Below are 19,659 nucleotides of genomic sequence, written 5' to 3'. Positions count from 1 at the left end.
CAGTTGGTCATCATCTTTATTGTGTCCAGTCTTCTGCTTTTGTTATAACGTGCATTTTTTTCCCCAATCCAGACGAAAAGGCTTGTCAAGTCTTGTATTGCATTTTGCCATCAGGACAAAAAAAAACAAGAAAAAAGAAACAGTACTACTCACTCACAGCGTTTTCGACTGACGCTGAACTGGTTCACAAAACTAGATTTGGATTGCTCCATGTGTTTCTGCCAAAAAAAGAAACAAATATAAAGGATTCAGAACCCAATGGTTGGTTCCTGAACTACAAAATACAGGAACGTGAAGCGTCATCAGTGGGCAAATCTTATTTCTCAGAGAAAAACAACAGAAAGCGTCTGCAAATACAAAAAATGTTTAACATGCCTTCAGGAATGTGCCGTATCGTATCGTTATTAATAATATTGGTATGATTTTAGAGATGGAAAAAAACATCACGCGATATTGGCAATGTTCTGACTTGTTGACGTAACGGCGTCATATCGTTGCGTTTCTGTAACAGCACGATGAACATCACGCGTGCGTCTTAGTCTGCAACTAATGGTGGTGGAAGTTAGTTCTGAAACGAGCAGAGATTTCCGCGAAAGTGGTTTTTAAAAGATACCATGTCCAACAAACTTCGTTTATATCACATCACTTATTTTATTGCAATTGAATGTTCTTGAGATTAATAATAACATAATTTTCAGTATTTTGTGGCATCGTCAAGAATATGGCAGAAATACCCTGAAATCGCCGACCCGTACGCTCCATTCCTCTGGCAGGTACTCGTTTCCATCTGTGAATTATCCATAATTAGATCATGTAGCTCTGTCAGATTAAAATAGATATTCACAATAAGATGCTAAAAGCTTGCGGGTAAACGTTTCTGGATCAATAACCAGAACTTTTCTGGTGCGAAAAGCCGTTTTACCAACGAAATGGACGACTCGTGTTTAATGTTGCGTTCATGTTTTGCAGGATGGAAAAAGCTTTGGGAGAGTTCACAGCTCATTCAGCACGGCCACCCTGATTTCAAGTCCTTCAATCACATCAATGAGCTTATTTTAAATTCCCCGAATCACAAGTATTAAGTGTTATTATCCTACTTTGTTTACATTTTTAGTAGCTACCAACCATTTTTCTTTTTTAAACTACTTGTTGAAACTAGAAAGCTGACGTGAGTTTTTCCCAACTTTGGTTGCTTGTAATTATGGTCTCAACCATGTGACATGAACATGGTATTATTCTGCCAGTTTCTGGTCTAAATCAGGTTTGTATACATGTTAATCTGGGTTTAATCTGTTCAGATTGTGATTTTAAAGTATTGTATACACAAGAAAGAGATTTTCAAAGACAACAAAAAAAACAGTCAAAATTGAAGAAGCAGAGACAAAGTTATCCAGATTTTTTTTTTTTTTTTTTCCCCCCCTCAAATGTTGTACCACACATTTTCCACAAGGTATTCAGCGGCTTTCATTCACATGCTGCAGGCTAAAAGACAAGGTGAGCTCACACGATTGGATGAACTGCCGTGGAAGAGTGACAAAATGCAGTTCGCTGACAAAATAAATGAACACCATATCTATTAAATGTGAGTTTCATCATGTAAACGGCCAACTGCGATGACGCGAGTTTGTTTTTGCAGACGCCGCCGTATCATGAAGCACCGAGTTGCATTCATCACAGCTGCTCGGTTGTAAGTTGCCACTTTGATTTTGACGGGGACCTTTTCGACAAGCCTGAACTACACGCAGTAACTTTGCTATGACGTGAATGTAGAATTTGTCCTGACTTTGGAAACTACACAGTGACATTTCTCCGGAGGCCCCTTGACGCGAGGACGAAACTGAACTCCCAAGTGTTAAACCGGCGGGGTGTCTGATCGGAGGTGAAGGTGAAAGAAAACGACACGGATGAACCAATTTTGGCTGGAAAACCATCACGGGTTTATGACACGGTCGTTTGTCGTAAATGTAAAGTCCACAATTTGAAGGCATATTATCGATATTTGAATGCGCTGGTAGATTCTGGAATACTTTTAATTTCACATCTCTGGAGGCGATATTTGCAGCCGGGTGAACTCTGAATGTAGTCGTGTTTTTAATTTATTGAATTAATTGAATTGTAAACCTGATGACATGAATGAGTGTGATGCATTCGGTCAAATGATCAATATGTAATTTTTGTTTGTGAATATGAGTCCTAGAAAATGTAATCCACCTCTTCTCCGGTGACATAAACGTAACTCGCATACAGGCGAAACCTCAGGACAGATTCAATTTTCCTTTATAATTTTTTTTTTAAAAGAAATGTATTAACTCTTCATGTTTCTTTTGTCTTTAGATTGTTGAGTCTCACTCACCAAAAGTCTGTATGGTCTCAAATACTCCTTTTAATTTTATAACTGTGTTTTCTACTGATTCATTGACACCCTTTTTGCTTCTGTCTGTGTGTTGTGGAGTTTCGGATGCTAAAAAAAAACAACCACCATGAAACAGGATCTTTCTGTTATCTCTATCTGCTCTACTGAACAGTATGTTTGACATTTGTGACCCTTTATTTCCTGTTTCCCAACAGCGGCACTTTTTTTTTTTTTTTTTTTTTCCTCTCTTCCTGTTTTGAATGAACGTTTATCCTTTTACTTGCCCACACTGCCAGCTTTCTCTGAATCACAGACTCCTACCAGACATCTGGTCAAGACTAAATAGCTACATACGCACAACGTTCACACAAAACCCTCCACACACGTTCTGTGAACTGTTTGGTCTCATTTAACCTCTTTAGATGCAGCTCTCCTCTATTCAGGTTGAAAAAAAAAAAAAATCACCATATCTTCATATTCCTCTCTGTTTCTGGTATATTTGGTGTCTCTGGAAACTTTTGGGATCTCAACTAGAATTTAAAAAAAAAATAATAATAATAAAGTTCTGTGGGTTTGAACAACGTTTGTCTGCAGAGCTTAACTTTGTAACATCAGTGGGGTTTCAGATCTGAGAATTAAAACTTCAGGCAGCAGATATATGGACCCTCGCACCCGGTTTGGGGACGAGCGGGACGGGGACGGACGCGGTCGTGGAGTTTTCAGCATTTTCGTTTTTAGTAGTTACGCCCTTGCGTGGCGTCGGGCGCGATGTATTTCACATCTTCTGTCACTTCCTGTGTCCGTGTGGCGTCACTGGAGGTGCACGTGTTCAACCTGCTAGGGAGTCACGTGGCCGCGCCGAGGCGCGAAAACATTCTTCTTCTTTTTTTTTGCTCTTTAATCCAAAGTAAATCCATCCGTCTATTTATTTAATTTGTATTCAGCATTCATTACCATGATGACTGGAGACTCGCCAGTCAACATAGTTCAAGAAAAAAAAAATGTAAAAGTCATTCAAATTTTTATGGAATAACGCATTTAAACACACAATCATTTTTTACTAAAACAATTTCCATTTGCTTTGTGTTGTTGTGTTTTGATGCCTTAAGTAGAAAATTAATTTGACCGTTTGAAAAACGTTTAAAAGGCGTCTGCGTGTCTGTCGCTTAGTCGGAACTCTTCTGAGCATTTAAGCGTCTTTTAGCTCGTTGTTTTGGCTTCATGTCCAGCAGCTGTACTGCTTGGTTCACTCTCTCTGCTCTTGTTTGCGGCTGTTTTTTTTTTTAGTGTTTAGTCCCACACGCTCAGCGCTGTGTTTACTGAAATATGCTTTGACGGGATCACAAATTGACCTGTCTAATTCCATAACACCGTAGCCTCATGTGCACTCAGTAGGCAGCATATTTTGTTCTTGATTTATGAATATATTTGCTTCTCATTAACGTTAATTTGGGCCTTTCTTTGATTGCAGACCTTCTACACCGCAGGTATTGGCGTGTTAAAAGCTCTGCAGTCCCAGTCAGTCCTAAAGGTAGCAGCTACATTCATTCACATCAGTGAGGTAAAATGGTTTAACTTCTCATTTTCCCCCTCACATTTAGTTTCACGGATCTCGACGGCTTTATTCTTTAAAAAAAAAAAAAAAAAAAAAAAAAACAGACGTAATCAAGTCCTTTCTGGTATTAATAGTGCAATGATGTCCAAACAAAGATGAATAAACTTGATGAAGATATGATAATAAAGTAGTCTCATTTGTTTGTCAATATATGAGGATGGATTATTTCTGTCTGGCAGACACAAAATCTGTGGGCACCAGTGTGCTTGAGGCTTAAGAGTCTCAAATAACTAATTATTTATTATGTGTGCTCTTCAGCTTAAAAAAATTGGTAATGACTAAAACAGGCTGAACTTCTGACTTGTACAGATCGTACTGTCTGTAAACAAACCTCCAGCAATTTTAAAGGCCGTTGCTTTGGCCACAGTTGATCCTTTTATAAAGCGTCAGTAAAAGCCTTATTTATACATACACCACCTGGTGGCAGTCAAACAAGTCAAAATGCACATCTCAGTCCGTGACAGATAAGTGTTTGACATTTGTGAAAATCATTTTAAAGCGGAGCAAGAAGTATTCAGTTCCTTTACTTAACTACAGGTTAAAGTCCTGCATTCATTTGACCATTAATATAAATGAAATAGTTGCAGGAACATGACAGAAAAATTCAATAAATAAAGATAAACAACATTTTAAAGATAATGTTAACGTGAACAGGTGTTAAAGAAGAAATATGTATGTGGCGTGTGCAATATTACACACTCTGCTGCTAAGAGCACTAGTTTTACCCTGCAGTTACACATATAGTGGTAAAGAGGTATTATTATTATTATGCTTCAACAAGACTGAATCAACCAATCAGAAATAGTTTGGTCATGTTAATGTCTTACTTTGCAGAGGTTTTGCATTCTCTAGTTGTTCCTTTTTATATAAAGAATCAGTCTTGTTAACTTTCTTTCTGGGTTTGTTACTTTCTGTCTTGGTTTCTCGGGGAGGTCCACCCTTAAATTAATGCGACTATAAATGTATAGAACAGTTTTCTTCCCGAGCACTAGAGGGCGCCATTCCACCGCAAATGACTGCTAAACACTTGTTAATGAACTGAGAGGTCATTATTCTCTCCACAGGATTTGTGTGCAGAAAGACAGGCAACGTAATAATTTTATATATATATATAAATATATATATATATCACTTCACGGAAAGACAAACGAACCACACACAGCTTAAATTAGTTATTGTTTTACATCAGCCTCTCTCCTCTCTTTTAGTGTTTACTATTAATATGTGACCACAAGTTGGCTCTGACCACAGCCTCACCTGCAGCTCATTTCCCTGCTTTCGCCCGGCTTCCTCTCCCTATTTGACTGCATCTGAATGCACCGACAACCTCCGAAAACCCGCAAACACCCACTTGGATCTGCCCAGATGCGTCCTGGCGCTCGAAACACACCTCGCCTGGACGTTCATTGTGTGTGTGTGTGTGTGTGTACCAAAACTCCACAGCTGCATGGCCAAGAGTGAGGTCATTATGTTGAATAAAGTGTGTCACCTTGAAACACGCACACAGTGGCATCTGGCATAAAGCCTAGCCCTCGTCCGTATTGTGTGACTGTTGATGAGAGGCTGGACGGCGTCACGGCGGGCCGGAGGGCACCGCTGCCCCGCGATTTGGGTCGGGGCCGCGCTAATTTTGTGACCAGCGCGCCCCTCCCTCCTCTTTTACCCCACCACCCCCCTCAACATCTATCACCTCCCCCTCTCCTTGTCCGACTCATTCAGTCCTGTCTACCCTCCAACCTCCGTACCCCCCCCCCCCCACACACACACACACCACCACCACCAGCCCCTTCAGCCTCACTGCCTCGCTGCTGCCCCCCCCCCCCCTTCATTTGAATCCCACAGTGAGGCCTCTTTGTCCAGTCGCTGCCGCTGCATTGTGCTGAGAAGGGAAGCAGAGTAAATGCACAAGCAAATGAGTTTTCTCCTGCAGATGACTGCGGTGTTTGGACACACAAACACACACACACACACACACACACACACACACACACACACACACACACACACACACACACACGCCCTGATGCACTCCCCGACATGCACAAACATACATGCAACGATTCACCCATTCAGGAAGCTTTAAACGTTTTCTTGAACTGAATGTTGTCTTTCTTTTGTGTGTCCCTGACCCTTTGACCTGGAAACAAAGGAAGGGGAGAGAGCAGAGAGCGCACCTATAATCAAATCCATCATGTTCTCCTTCAGTCTCCGAGCTCTGCTTTAGAAAAGGCGGCTGATGATGTTTTGTTTTTTTTAAATCACTTTACTTCACTGCGATCCTTCTCGTACCAGGAAACTCTTGAGACGTAGGGAGAGCAGAGAGAGTGATTCAAAGCGGGAAAGTCGGTGGCCGTTGTGCCAAAACAATGAGCTGAAAGATGGTTGAAGTGCTCCACACAGATCTGCAGAGTTGGGTTTGCCACGGTTGTCGGCTCGTTTCGCATCATATACGTGACCTTCGTTGCGTACAAATATCGATTGACTTCCATTGACCTAGAAATCATGATTGTTACCATAACGACAAAAGTAAGGAGTCCTGTCACTGTTTTTTTTTTTTTTTTTTTTTTTTTTTATTAGCTATGCTCCTGGTTCTCAGATCGCATTAATCACGCAGATACGATCATCTAATAAATGAGTTTCCTAAACTGTCAAAAATATTCCTTTAAATAGCAGCTCTGATGTGTTTCCGGGGGCTGAAGGCGTGACTGTGCGCTGCTGGCCCGATGGGCTCGTGTTGTCCTCTCGGCAAAGGTGGTCTGACTCGCGTGCAAAGGTCAACAGCTTGCAGCGTTCAGGTCACACGTGTGCTTTTGTTCGGGCAGACGGTTGGAGGCCTTTTCCCGCATTCTCACCATTTTATTATTTTTTTTTTTTTAAAAGGGACTTTCCACCCCGGAGCAAGTTGACGACAAAAGTTCGATACGTGAAATGTCTTTTTACGGGAACATTTTTGCTCTTTACCTCCAGTGTGAAGGTTGATGTCAGGCTTTTTGATTTATTTTATTTTTCTTAAATCAAATGTGGCACGCTTTCTTTTTCTTTTCTTTTTTTTTTTTGGAGTGGGGGGGGGGGGGGGGTCTCCTTCGTCCTATCAAACACTACTCAGGTGTTCGATAGCTTCTGCAGGGCCCTTGAGCAACCCGGCGACCCTCCGCCTGCCCTGCTCTGCCGTTCACCCGTCACCCTGACCTCTCCTGAGGAATGCACGGCTGTAAAAGCCTTTTAAAGTTGTTTTTGCTCGGCATCCCGCTCGACCCTCCTTCACCTGCTTCAGTTGTTCTCTCCTTCTCTTCCCGGATACCCCCCCCCCCCCTCCCCACCCCCACCACCGCGCCCTCCTGAACTGTGGCCGCTCTGTAAAACAGCCCATATGCAGCAGATGTGTGACGGCCGACGCCGTTAACAGCTGTCAGCTCTTATATCAGCTCCTGTTCAGCCTCTCACCCCACGCGCCAACCTGCAGTATATAGTCTCCGAACAGTTGTGGTGCAAATCTCAAGGGTGAAACCCAACCTGCCAGTCAGAGAAGGCCAAAGGTTTCTTTCTTTTTTTTCCTTTATTTGATTCCTGACGCTACATTTCATCGAAAGTATTCGATTATCAAGGAGCCGAGATCCTTTACATCCTCCCCGTCTCCTTTTTTTTTTTTTTTTAACTTTACACAGCCTGAGCTTCACCGCACGCAGGATCTCCTGCACTTTCATTTTGCCTTTAGTCATTAAAATAGGGGAGGAAAAAGTACGAGAGGTGCTCTTTCAATAAGTCGCTTGAGTACAAAGGGAGGCTTTCAAAGACTGTCGCTGTGTCACGCTTGGTCTTTGTGACGCTGTCTCTCCTGACGTTTAGAGAAAATGCGAAAGAAAAAAAAAGAGTTGAGAAAACTGAATGGAATATCCTGCTGATGGTCTCGTTACAGCATCTGTGGAGGACTTGGTTATTGCTGCTTTACAATTTGTCTGTCTCGATTTATCCCCGTTGTGGTGTTAATATTTCATTGTGTTTGAATCGCCGGGACAACAAGTATGGCTTTTACTACTTGGTGCCATTATCAACACTGGGATTATGCTATTTACTATTAAACAATTCTTGCACCCCAACTTTGTGTCATGAGCCTCTCAAAAACATTTTTAAAAAATCTAGTTGCTGCACTTAAGACTTTATTCTTCCCACATATACCGCACATACAATTTAGAATTATTGTGCATAGTTTCAATCCCTAGTTTATCTTATCTTTTTATGTTAATACTGAACATTTTTGTGTTACTCTAAATACATGCAGACGTTTGCTCTCGTGCTGAAGATGCCTGAATTTCAACGACGGGATAAAAAAAACAAAAAACGTATGAAGACAGAATGCTTCAATTGATGGGCTTGATAGTCAAACAGCGTCCGAACTCTCCCACCGGTCGCTGATTGTTCTGCCCTTTAAACCTTAATGCAAACAGGGTTTCCAGACTACGATCACGGCAGAGACTAAAGCTGTGAGCGGTAGGCGGGTGAAGCCAGGCTTTGCGGCGACACCATCTGAGGAGCGACTTGTGCAACCGGTTGTGGTTGATTGAATGGCGTCCCTTCCTGTGACGGCAGGTCTTTCACCGTAACTTTAAGTGTGGTTGCTTGTATCGTCACTTTGGCTTTTAGATGTTCCGATGACACTACGTACTGTACGAAATAGTTTTCTTTTTTTCCCCAAGCACACCCCGGATTAAACTCTACTTGATCTAACCTCATTGTTTCTTTCTGGCATCCATCCCCTGCTCAGCATCTGGCCGCTGTCCAAGGCCTCGCTGCTCATCTCTGGCAGCTTTATCCCCTGCCTGTTGCCCCTACCGCTCCCCACCCCTCCCCTCAAAACTCACTCCTGTCTGATCTCTACTGCGGCCCGAGCCCGAGCTCCGACCCCGCTCCCCGTCCCGGCCTGTAGGCTCCGACCCCTGGTCCCAGCTTCTGGCCCTGAGCTTTTACCTTCTCTCCAACCCAGCTGCTGTCGCCTTCCCAGCCGTCCGGCCCAGCATGAGAAGCCGAGCAGCTGTTGATCAATGGGCTGTCGGGGCCAACGCCTGCCTGTCCCCTCCCCTGACCTCCTACCCTGACACACACACACACACACACACACACACACACACACACACACACACACACACACACACGCGCGCGCGCGCGCGCAGATGCACGCACACACTCCCCAGGGAGGCAACAGATGGGGGTCAGCCAGAGGAAAGGGGCGTGGTGGGCTACAAAGGGCCAGGGTGAGGTGTGTGTTTATGTCCTGGTCTCTATCTGTGTCTCTTTAATATTTGTGTGTTTGCCGAATTGCTTATTCCATAATTAGAGATCGATTCACACGTTTTCTCTCTCTCTCTGTCTGTCTGTCTGTGTGTGTGTGTGTGTGTGTGTGTGTGTGTGTGTGTGTGTGTGTGTGTGTGTGTGTGTGTGTGTGTGTGTGTGTGTACACTTGAAGGGCTGTGGCTGGACATTTGTTAGCCGCGTGTCTCCAGTATGGACAGGTGTTGGCGTCAGCAGTGTCCAGACTCGTTTCAGCAGCTGCTGCCACCTCCCCCCCCCCCCTCCCCCCCCAGTCCTCCCCTCTCATCCCCCCCCCGACAGATGTAGCCACACCACCGCCACCTCTCAGCTTTTTATGGGCCCGGCCTGTTTTGACTTTAAATATTTGCCCAGGAGGCGCTCGCTGTCTTTGGGCAATAAGAGGGTGGGTTGAAGAGGAGTAGAGTACGCCCGGGACGCGGACACACAAACACACTCGCCGTGTATGAATATGTACGCCTGTGTGCCCCTCCCCCCTCGTGTACACACACACACACACACCCACACACCCACACACACACACACACACACACACACACACACACACACACACACACACACACACCCACACACACACACACACACACACACACACACACACACACACACACACACACACACACACACACACCTGTGTGGGCAGAGGTGGAGAGCTGGTTTATCTTGTTTTCGAGAATAAAAGCCTGTTAGTGTACAAACACAGAGAAGTAAAACAGTTCGCTCAGTGATCTGTGGCCCTGACGGGTAATGAAATGAAAAGAAAAAAAACAAAACACACACCAGGATTTAACGGCCAACAGCAAATGGATCTTCAGAGAATTGGGATTTTATGGCACCTCAAAGAAACGTCAGCCGTAGAAACCACAAGTCTCCAATGTGAAGTTATGGTGCGGCTTCGTATTGTAGTGCGGACATACTTTTAGTGGGTGTGAACTCGCTGCTAAACAAACAATTTTATGCAGATTACGATTCGTTTACAGTAATTACCACAGAAGTGGGTTTACTGTAGTAAATACAAAGTTCAGACTTCTTTAACGCAAAAAAATTAAATATGTATCGTGAAGTAATGTAGCTACAGATTATTATCACCTGCCTGTGCAGTTCCTCTTCAGCTCTGTATGCAAAAATCACTGAAGAGAGAAAGTTTAAAACAGTAGTGTTTAAAGAATCTGATATTACTCTTAGGAGCAAAACAGAGCTGCAATATTAGACTTTCCTTCATCATGTGCTGGGAACAAAGCTCCAAATCGATACTAATGCTCGTATCAATTTTAAAGAGGGATTTGACATCAGGTTTTCGTTTACAGCTTTCTGCAACAGGAAGGCAAAAATAGGGACTCGAAACTGCGTAAATGAATATTTGACCTCACCAGTCACGACAAAAAACCTTTCTCGTTAATTTTCACCTTTCGAATGAATCACATACATGTAGAAATACACATCCCGATTTCACCAAATGAAGTCCGCGCACTTGTTTTTCAGGAGCTTTCAACCGCATCTGGTTACTCCGATATCAGTGAATGGATTTGGCTCGTCTCTGATCAAATATTGAACTTCATCTATATGAATTATCACACCACAATGCATAACGAAGAGTGAAATAATGTCCGCTTATGCGCACATTTCCACCTTTTCTGCATCCAGTCAAAGGGAATTCATGATTCCCTCTGATCCTGCAAACAAGCTCGCTGCGAGGTTTTCCCAAATAATTCCCCCTCCTGCGAGTTTGAAACCGCTGCACAGCAGCCGTTCAGGAAATGGCCGCAGAAGAGAGCGGCATTAATTGAAGTCGACGTTTTCATGTTTTATACAGAGACAACAGCAGAAACACGGAAGGGGCTAAAACTGCACATCAACAAATGGTAATCGCAAGGTGACACACGGGCGGTGAAATGTTGTGTTTCTTTCAAAAGTCTCCAAAGAGCGACTGAAGCTTCTGCTTGTGATCCGTCGGAGAGAGAGAAGTTGGAGAGGAATGTGGATATAAAAGAATGATATACAGTTGGGGTTTGGAGTTGAAAGATAATTAGAACAGCAGTGAAGAATTATGCTGCTGATCCCAGAAAAAACACCTCCGCCAGCTGGGTTCAAAGTCCAGGAGGGAGAGAAGACAAGACAGAGAGGGAAGGAGAGAGAGGGCCACAGGAAGGGAGAGATTTGGGGATCTAGCAGAAGAGTGGTGGAGCGCACCTTGTTGTGCCATCTGGGCCGACTCCCCTACCACAAAAACACACACACACGCGCACACACACACACACACACACACACACACACACACACACACACACACGCACACACGCACACACACATCTCCTTGCCTCTTCTCCTCCTCCTCCCAGCCCATTAGGAGGGAGGATTAAGGTGGTGGCAATTACAAGACGCAGCCGACAGGAGCGTACCTGGCAATACATTTAACTGTCCAGGGGAGGGAAACAGGAGGGCGAGAGAGAGAGGGGGGGGGCGAGGGGGGGAGAGAAGAGGCCGGTCGAGAAGGAGGCAGCAAAAGGAGGAGTAACAAATGAGATGGGAGGGAAAGGGAAGTAATTAGATAAAAAAAAAAAAAAAACACCACGGCACACGCGTTAGGATTGTTGTGATAACAGCAAAAAGAAACTTTCTTCATCACCAACTCAGCCGACTCATCTTCAAAAATGGCAGAGTGAGCAAGGGAGGGCCAAACAGATGCCGGTACAATTGCTGCCATGCCCCCCCCCTCCTCCACCTCCACCTCCACCCCCCCCCCCCCCCCACACACCCCCTCTCCCGCCCTCCCAACACACACAAACACACACACACATTCCCGACAACCAGCACCAACTCTGCCCCTCACTCCCTCCACCCACCTAGCCAGCCAGGGGGAGGGAGGGGAGGAGAAAGGGGGGGGGGGGAGGGGGGGCTCCAGCTATGGATGGCGCCCATATGGCCGCAGCTGATGGGGGGTGATTGTCGGTATTGTTCACTTTGTCAGCGATCCTGGGGATGCGGGGAGAGAGCTAATGATAATGCAGAGTGCAGATGTGCTCCGGAGCAGCCCAGTCGTTAAGCAACAACAGCTTGTGTTGTGGTGAGTGTGCACGCGTGTGTGTGTGTGTGTGTGTGTGTGTGTGTGTGTGTGTGTGTGTGTGCGCGTGTGTGAGAAAAGAGAGTTACAACCACAGCTGCTTGCCAGCCTGTCTGCCTTCTTGTGAAGACCTTCTGGAAGACCTACTACACGCACACACACACACACACACACACACACACACACACACATACATACAAGCTCACTGCATGCCACACGCGCGCGCGCGCGCACACACACACACACACACACACACACACACACACACTCAGCCTTTTGGTCCTTTAATGTTGATCTCATATTTCTTCGTCTGAAGCTTTGAGGTGATTTCTATTTTAAAGTAGATGAAAACTTTCTGAAGTGACGGAGAGGTTATAGCAGTTTTGAACTGTTTGGACAGTACGGTACCAGTTTGTTCCCGTTTTTTAGGGATGCATCGAAGGTATTGATGCTGATACTGACCTGGTTCAGCTAGCGACCTTAACTGATTCACGGTAAATACAGTTTTTTGTCTATTTATCATATGCATACACAGTCTTTGTTCTGCCTTTGTCGTTTCTTTCGTGAAAAATCGACTTCCTCCTGTTCCATTTGTCTTCCAAATTTCTGCTTTCCTCCGCCGGCAACATCTCTGCATTCACAGTTTTGGATCGGTGGTCTTTCTGCCTGCATTTCTCCGGTCATTCGATCTCTTGACGCCGTCTTTGGACTTCATTGCAGTTCTGTCAGTCTGTCGGTCTCCTGATGTCACGAACTGAAGGTTTTCATTAACCACCTGCTGGCTTTACTTCACCACCTTCAGCATCTGGACTCTGGGGGGGGTTCCTGTCCTGTCCTGTCCTGTCCTGTCCTGTCCTGTCATGTTTTCAGATGAAGATGCTTCACATCAAACTGCCACAATCCTTCTCCGTTGTCACCTCCATACATACAGTATATTCTTTTTATGCTTCCACTTGGAACTTCCCACAATAAGATGTGATGAGCCACCATCTTCTTTTTTTAGTGGCCCGACGATCTCTGGTCTCATGTTACTTTACATAAATCTGTATTTATAAAACGAGAAAGCTGGATCAGAGCATTCCATATCGGAAATCCAATCTGCTGCTGGTTTGCTGGGGACATTCATTTCTGTGTGAAGCGGTTCCCATTGCCTTTCCTCTGGGTGCACCGGTTTGTGCAGGGTAGGTGAATTGGAAACCACAAGTATCGGTTTCCGTTTGCCTGCGTGTGTGTCATCTTTGTGATAGACCGGCGACCTGTCCGGCGCGTTCTCACCTCTCACTCGACGTGTGCCGGGAAGGACTCCAACCGCAGGCAGCCGAACATCAGAAGCCCTCTGAGCGGGTGAATTGAAAGCTTTCCACTTTGCTGTGATACTTTTTTTTTTTTTTTACCGGCAAATGTCCCGAATTAGTGGAACTACAAACTCAAGATGACTCTTTGAGTTCCTTCAGAGGCTTTCTTTGAAGGGAAAGGCTGCATGCACGTGTTTATTATATTGGACTGACACCTGCGTCCGTACTTGTTGAACTGATTTGTGCCGACTCATCGTACCGGTTAGAATAAGTACCGTTTTTTGTTTTTTTTTGTCACACGTCAAATTTGTACGCTGTGTTCAGGTCTCAAGAATCGATATCGGGAGTGGAGAGGACATCGCTCGGGACACCGAGTTCCCCCAAGCTGTTCTGTAGTCGACCCTGACCTTTGACCTTGCTGTGTAAGAATTTAGATTCATTCATCACGTTTTACTGCATTGACTGATAGTCCTGATTATTATGCTTTAGCCACAGTTGTGATTTTTTTTAAAAAAATTTTTAGTGCTAATAAACTACAAAAATTCAGATACTTCCATTAATTCAAAAGAAATCCTTCACTGCTTCCTAAATCTATACCTTATAACCCCTCTGGCAGCTTCTTATCATATGATGCATACCGTACGTCGGTGAGTTGTATAAGCCCTTTGACGACGAGATTTTCCCTTTTTCAAACGGCGTTATTTGAAATATTTCTCAAGGCTCAAACCGCCTCATCAGCAGCTCTGTGAGGCACAGCAGTACAACGACTGCTAAAATGCTGATATTTTGCCGCGGTAATGTTTGGAGTTTGTTTAGCATGCTAACATTTGCTACTTAGCACTAAGCACAAAGTACAGTTGAGGCCGATGACATTATTTCTGGAAGTACATTCGGACCTGATTGTGGTGAAAAGTAAATACATCGAAGTAAATACAGTTCATCCTGCGGGGGGCGACCCGGCGTCATGGCTCATCAGTATCGTAGGCTGACCTGGCACGTTAGGTTCAGGCACCAAAAACCACGTGGTTAAGTTTAGGAAAAAAAAAACAAAACCCCTCTTTATCAGCGTTAACAAAAAGGTCGTGTTTTGGATTAGAATGAATCATTTTACATAAGCAATGTTATGTTTGTCACATAAGTAAATGAACGTGCTTTACCGTGGTTGAATATGCTACAGTATGCAAGTTACTTACGTCAGTTTAAAAGAAGTCCACTTTTTCAGACTTCAACGCCGGTCTCCCGGGTGAAAGGTTCTGTGTTTCCATCCTTCCCGGCCTCCTCCCTGCATGGAGTTTACGTTTATTTATTTTTATTTTTTTAACCCCTTAGAATAAGAACTAGCTTGTGATAGATACGTGTATTTTTAACTAGGCGAGGCAAAACGGGACACTGACACGGTGTCCTCTAGTGGACCGATGGACGGAGCTTCGTGGGGGGGGGGGGGGGGGGGGGAAGAGATACGGGGCTGGTGGGGGACATGTTCGTGCCGAAATTGGTGTAGAGAAAGATTTTCCTCTCAAAACCACAAACGTGAATGGAAGTCATCGGGACTGATGATCTGGGAATGATGAACGTGCAGAATTTCATCCGTCCAGACGTTGTTGTGACTGACGCTGCCAACTCGAGAGTGAGAAGTGAAAATTAATATGTTACGGTATGTTTGAAGCAGAAGAAAGGTTCGCTTCTCTCCTCTGGTCCGGTTTTTTTTTTAATCTCTTGGAGCTGACCCCCCCCCCCCACCCGTCTCTCTTCCACGCGCGAGGAGACAACGCGACTAAAACACCGATGAAACTGAGGCCGGTAAACTCGGTTCTGTTTGAATTTGTAAGGATGAAAAAAAAAAATCTAAGTTGCTAAAAAGAATGAAAAAAAAAAAAAAAACCATCTCTTTCGACAGATCCCCTTCACTCCTTTGCTTCGTCTCTTCCTCTTCTCCTCCTTCTCCTCCTTCTTCCCCGCCACCATACAGATGGTCCCAAGCTGCCTTCAATAATCCAATGCACAGCCATGCCAGCACACCCCAGGCTACACCCATGATGCTACACTACTCACACACACAGAGACAGTGCCAGTTCCCTAGGCAGGACCCCTGTCTCCCTAGCCCAGATTGGATCACTTTGGTTCAGCATGGAGCAGTAACACTGGGCCTTAGGGCTCTACATGGGCCTGCAGGGTCCCACGGTGGCCTCGAGTCGCCGTGGCCGCGGTGGAAAAAAGCTCCGAGGCTCGATTGTGTTATCTTTTGACGACGACTGTTTCTACTATTGTTACACAACCTGGAGCCGACTCGGCCACCACACGTTTGTCTCAGTTTCGTCAGGGTTTATCCACCGGCGCTCGAGACGCAGACCGCGAAGACGGAGAGCGGCGAAAGGACGAGACGAGCAAACACGGAGGAGGAAACTTCGTTAGAGAGAGAGAGAAAAAAAAATAAAAAAAGTCAGAAAACAGATACGAGGAGCTCACGGAGGAGAGGACGGAGGGTGACGGAGGCTGAGAGAGAGAGAGACGGAGGTAAATAAAGAAACAGGAGGGATGGAAAGGGAGGACGGGTACGCAGAGGGAGGGAGGGATGGACGGAGTGAGGCGGATTGGGGAGGGATGGAAGAAGGGATGGAAGGAGGAATGTGACAGATGGGTCGTGCCTGGCCAGAGCTGGGAGGGAGCGGAGAGGTTGGCATCACAGGGTGAGAGAACACACACAAGCACACACGGTACACACGAGAACCGCACGCAGACACGCGTGTGCGCAACTTCGCTCCTCTCTTGCACATGCTCTGCTGTCAGGAGTGTTTTCGATGTCTTTCCTTGTGTCAAGAAAACGTCGAGCATATGATAAATAGACGGCGCGGCGGACACGCTCCGACATATTGTTTGCATAAATTTAGTTTCTGCTCCTGCAGTCAATTTGAGCAGTTGGCAGGCTAAGATAATACTTCAATATGGTGAGTCTAATTCATGCTTTCGCGTCGAAAGTTGTCCATGAAATCAAGATTACCCGAAGTCGGTGGGATCAACAGACTTCACACTGTTGCTGGAAGCGCGAGTAAAACCTCGATAGTCACATTTTGTTTTGTTCGCTGGACAAACGAGGAATTGAGATTGATTTAACGGGATAATTTATAAAAGGCAAACTTTTTATTTTAAGGAGCAAGAACTTGTCTCCGTCTTTCTGTGCATTCGCGGCGTGAACTCAATTCAGCTTTATTTATCCAACAACTTTCATGCAAGCCTTCAGCCCCGAGTGCAAATAAAAAACAGAAAATACAATCGATCAATAAAGCAAAATATACACGAGGGATAAAAACAATAATTAAAACTTAAAAACCAGGCCGGTTATTAACTCCAAATAAAAAAAACAGATGAAAAAGATTGGTCTTTAGTTTACTTTTAAAAATGAAGTCGGAACGAATCTTTCATTGTGTTGTATTGTATCTGTGCTGCGTTGAATGTGGCAGAAATTTCAATTCCATTTTTTCTTCTTGCTTGCAGCTTTATCAACTCACTCGTACCATTTAACTACAATTTATCATCGCTCCAACTTTTGGCCGAACAGTTTGTGTAATTTTTTTTTCCCCCTTTTATAATAGACTTCAGTTTAAACCTGTGCTGTGTTTGTTTTGGGTCTCTTCTTGTCTTTTTTTCCCTGTTTAGTGAATATTTGGACAGGTGTTTCATGTGTGTATGACAGAGCTGAATCAACTCAGCCACCGGGCGTTTTATTCCCGAAATCTATCTGGAGTTTAGATGTGATGATGCCTGTTTTCATTCATTTAATGTTTATTTGAATCGGGACGATGCAGCATAAACCAAGGCGACACACCACAGCATTGACAGCCTAAGTTCATTTTCCCCGCCCGTTCCTCGAAGGGCCTTTTAAAACAGGCGACATCAAACTCGACAACTCGCGTCGCAAACACAAAAGACAGCAAAGAACATAAAGTCAACGTAGGTATGACCATTCAAAACACGAAAACTCAACAAAAGAACACATCAAGAACAACATAAGACTTATTAATTGAGATCACTCCTGGCTGCACGACTGGTCCCTCGCTGTTTCCGGTTGAGTCTAAAATGATCAAAATTAGGATTCAGTTTGAGTTCTGTAAGAATCCAACATGTCGATCCCCGGAAATATTATGATTTATTTTTTTCTAGATTTATGTAAGGGCATCTTACAACGCACAGTTCCCGTCGGATGCTCCACGTGTGACTGAGCCCGAAGCTCTGAGTTGAACCACCAGGAGAGACGGATTATTTAGGCATTATAAATGAGTTTAAGGTTGAATAAAATGAAAAAAATCTGAACACATTTCATTTCTTAAGAACACGGCCATGACGTGACCTTGTTGACTTCCCTGTCCAACGTTTTGATTGCTTGATTGTGTATCGTCACTTGGTTCAGGCTTGGTTACTGTAGATGACCGAGACGTTACACAATAACCGAGATGAGAAAAGATCACGGAGTGCACGAAAGCACCACTTCTCCGTTGTTTCAAATCTTAAATCTCAAAACTATCAACGTTAAACGTTACGATAAACCGAGAGCTGGACGTCGGACGCGTGCGATTTGAAAATGCATTGCGTCTCAAACGTGCCCCGACACGTCACGTCGGACGCCGAATGCTGCGATTTGCTGGATAGGATGCAGCACACAGCGACGGGGATGTGAGGCAGAATTACCCAGAATGCTGTGTGTGTGTGTGTGTGTGTGTGTGTGTGTGTGTGTGTGTGTGTGTGTGTGTGTGTGTGTGTGTGTGTGTGTGTGTCCCTTTCATCACGTCTCCACTGCGCTGCAGCGGGAGGAAAGACATGACAGGCAGAATGAACTTGACTCTTCCACAACACCACAGCTGGCTGGCTGGCTGCTCGCTTGTCATGTGTGTGAGTGTGTGTTTATACATGTGTACAGCTCAGCAGGCAAGTGCAGCAGATGTCCGGCGCACACACACACACACACACACACACACACACACACACGCACGCACACACACACACACACACGCACACACACGCAGAGTACAGTAACGCCGTTAACGCAGGAGACAGCAGCAGCGGCCCGGCAGGTTGAGTTAGCGACACTAGAGGACCCCTCCCTGCGTGACCCCGTCAGGTCACCATGGCGATGATAAAGTGCTGAGTTGTGCTCATGTGTCCCGGTGCCAGCAGTTTCCAACAACACCCTAAACACACCCCGTTAATGCCCCTTATCTGGCACACACATACACACACACACATACATATACACACATATACACACACGCGCGTGCACACACACACACACACACACACACACACACACACACACACACACACACACACACACACAGCTGCGAGGGGATGGCAGAGGGTGAGGGAAGAGGAGCTTTCATTTCTGTCTGCAGGGCTCCATTGTTGCTTTAACCTTAAATCCAATTAATCAGGCACTTTATCCCAGATGCGTTGTCTTCAAATGAGGCCTCCTGATTGAGAGATTTGTCTCTCCGTCCCCTTGTCTCTGCCTCTTTCTTCTCTCCCAGTGTCTCTGTCTCTTCTGTCGAGAGTTCATGGCTGCTCTCCTTCCATACAAGAATCACACAAAGGACAAGTACTGTTTAATCCCATCGTAGCCCAGCCCTAAAGACAGACCAGCTGGACGCCTTTGTGCGTGTGCGTGCTTGTGTGTGTGCGTGTGGGTGTGTGTGTGTGTGTGTGTGTGTGTGTGTGCAAGGTGACAGGTTATATAAACCTGTGTTGCTTGTGTGTGTGTGCGACCACGGTGCGTTTTCCCTGCAAGTGTGTGAAAACTGCTCAATAACTTTCTTATGTGAGTTTTTCTTGTTAGTGTATGTAGATATATGAGTGTGTGCGTGTGTGTGGAGGGTGTGCAGGAGGGAGGGAGGGGGGGGGAGGGTTATGGTAAGTGGTGTTTGGAGCCCCCCCCCTCTCAGAGACGCTCAGATATTCAAGTTCGAGTTGCGTCGTCTTTTGTTTTCGGGGCGAGGGGCAGGAGGAGGGACGAGGGTGCAGT

Source organism: Embiotoca jacksoni, unplaced genomic scaffold (genome assembly GCF_022577435.1).
Source record: "Embiotoca jacksoni isolate LCO1_2020_lvr unplaced genomic scaffold, fEmbJac1.0.p SCAF_12, whole genome shotgun sequence".
Taxonomy (NCBI): Eukaryota; Metazoa; Chordata; class Actinopteri; family Embiotocidae; genus Embiotoca; species Embiotoca jacksoni.
This window is presented reverse-complemented; position numbering follows the sequence as displayed.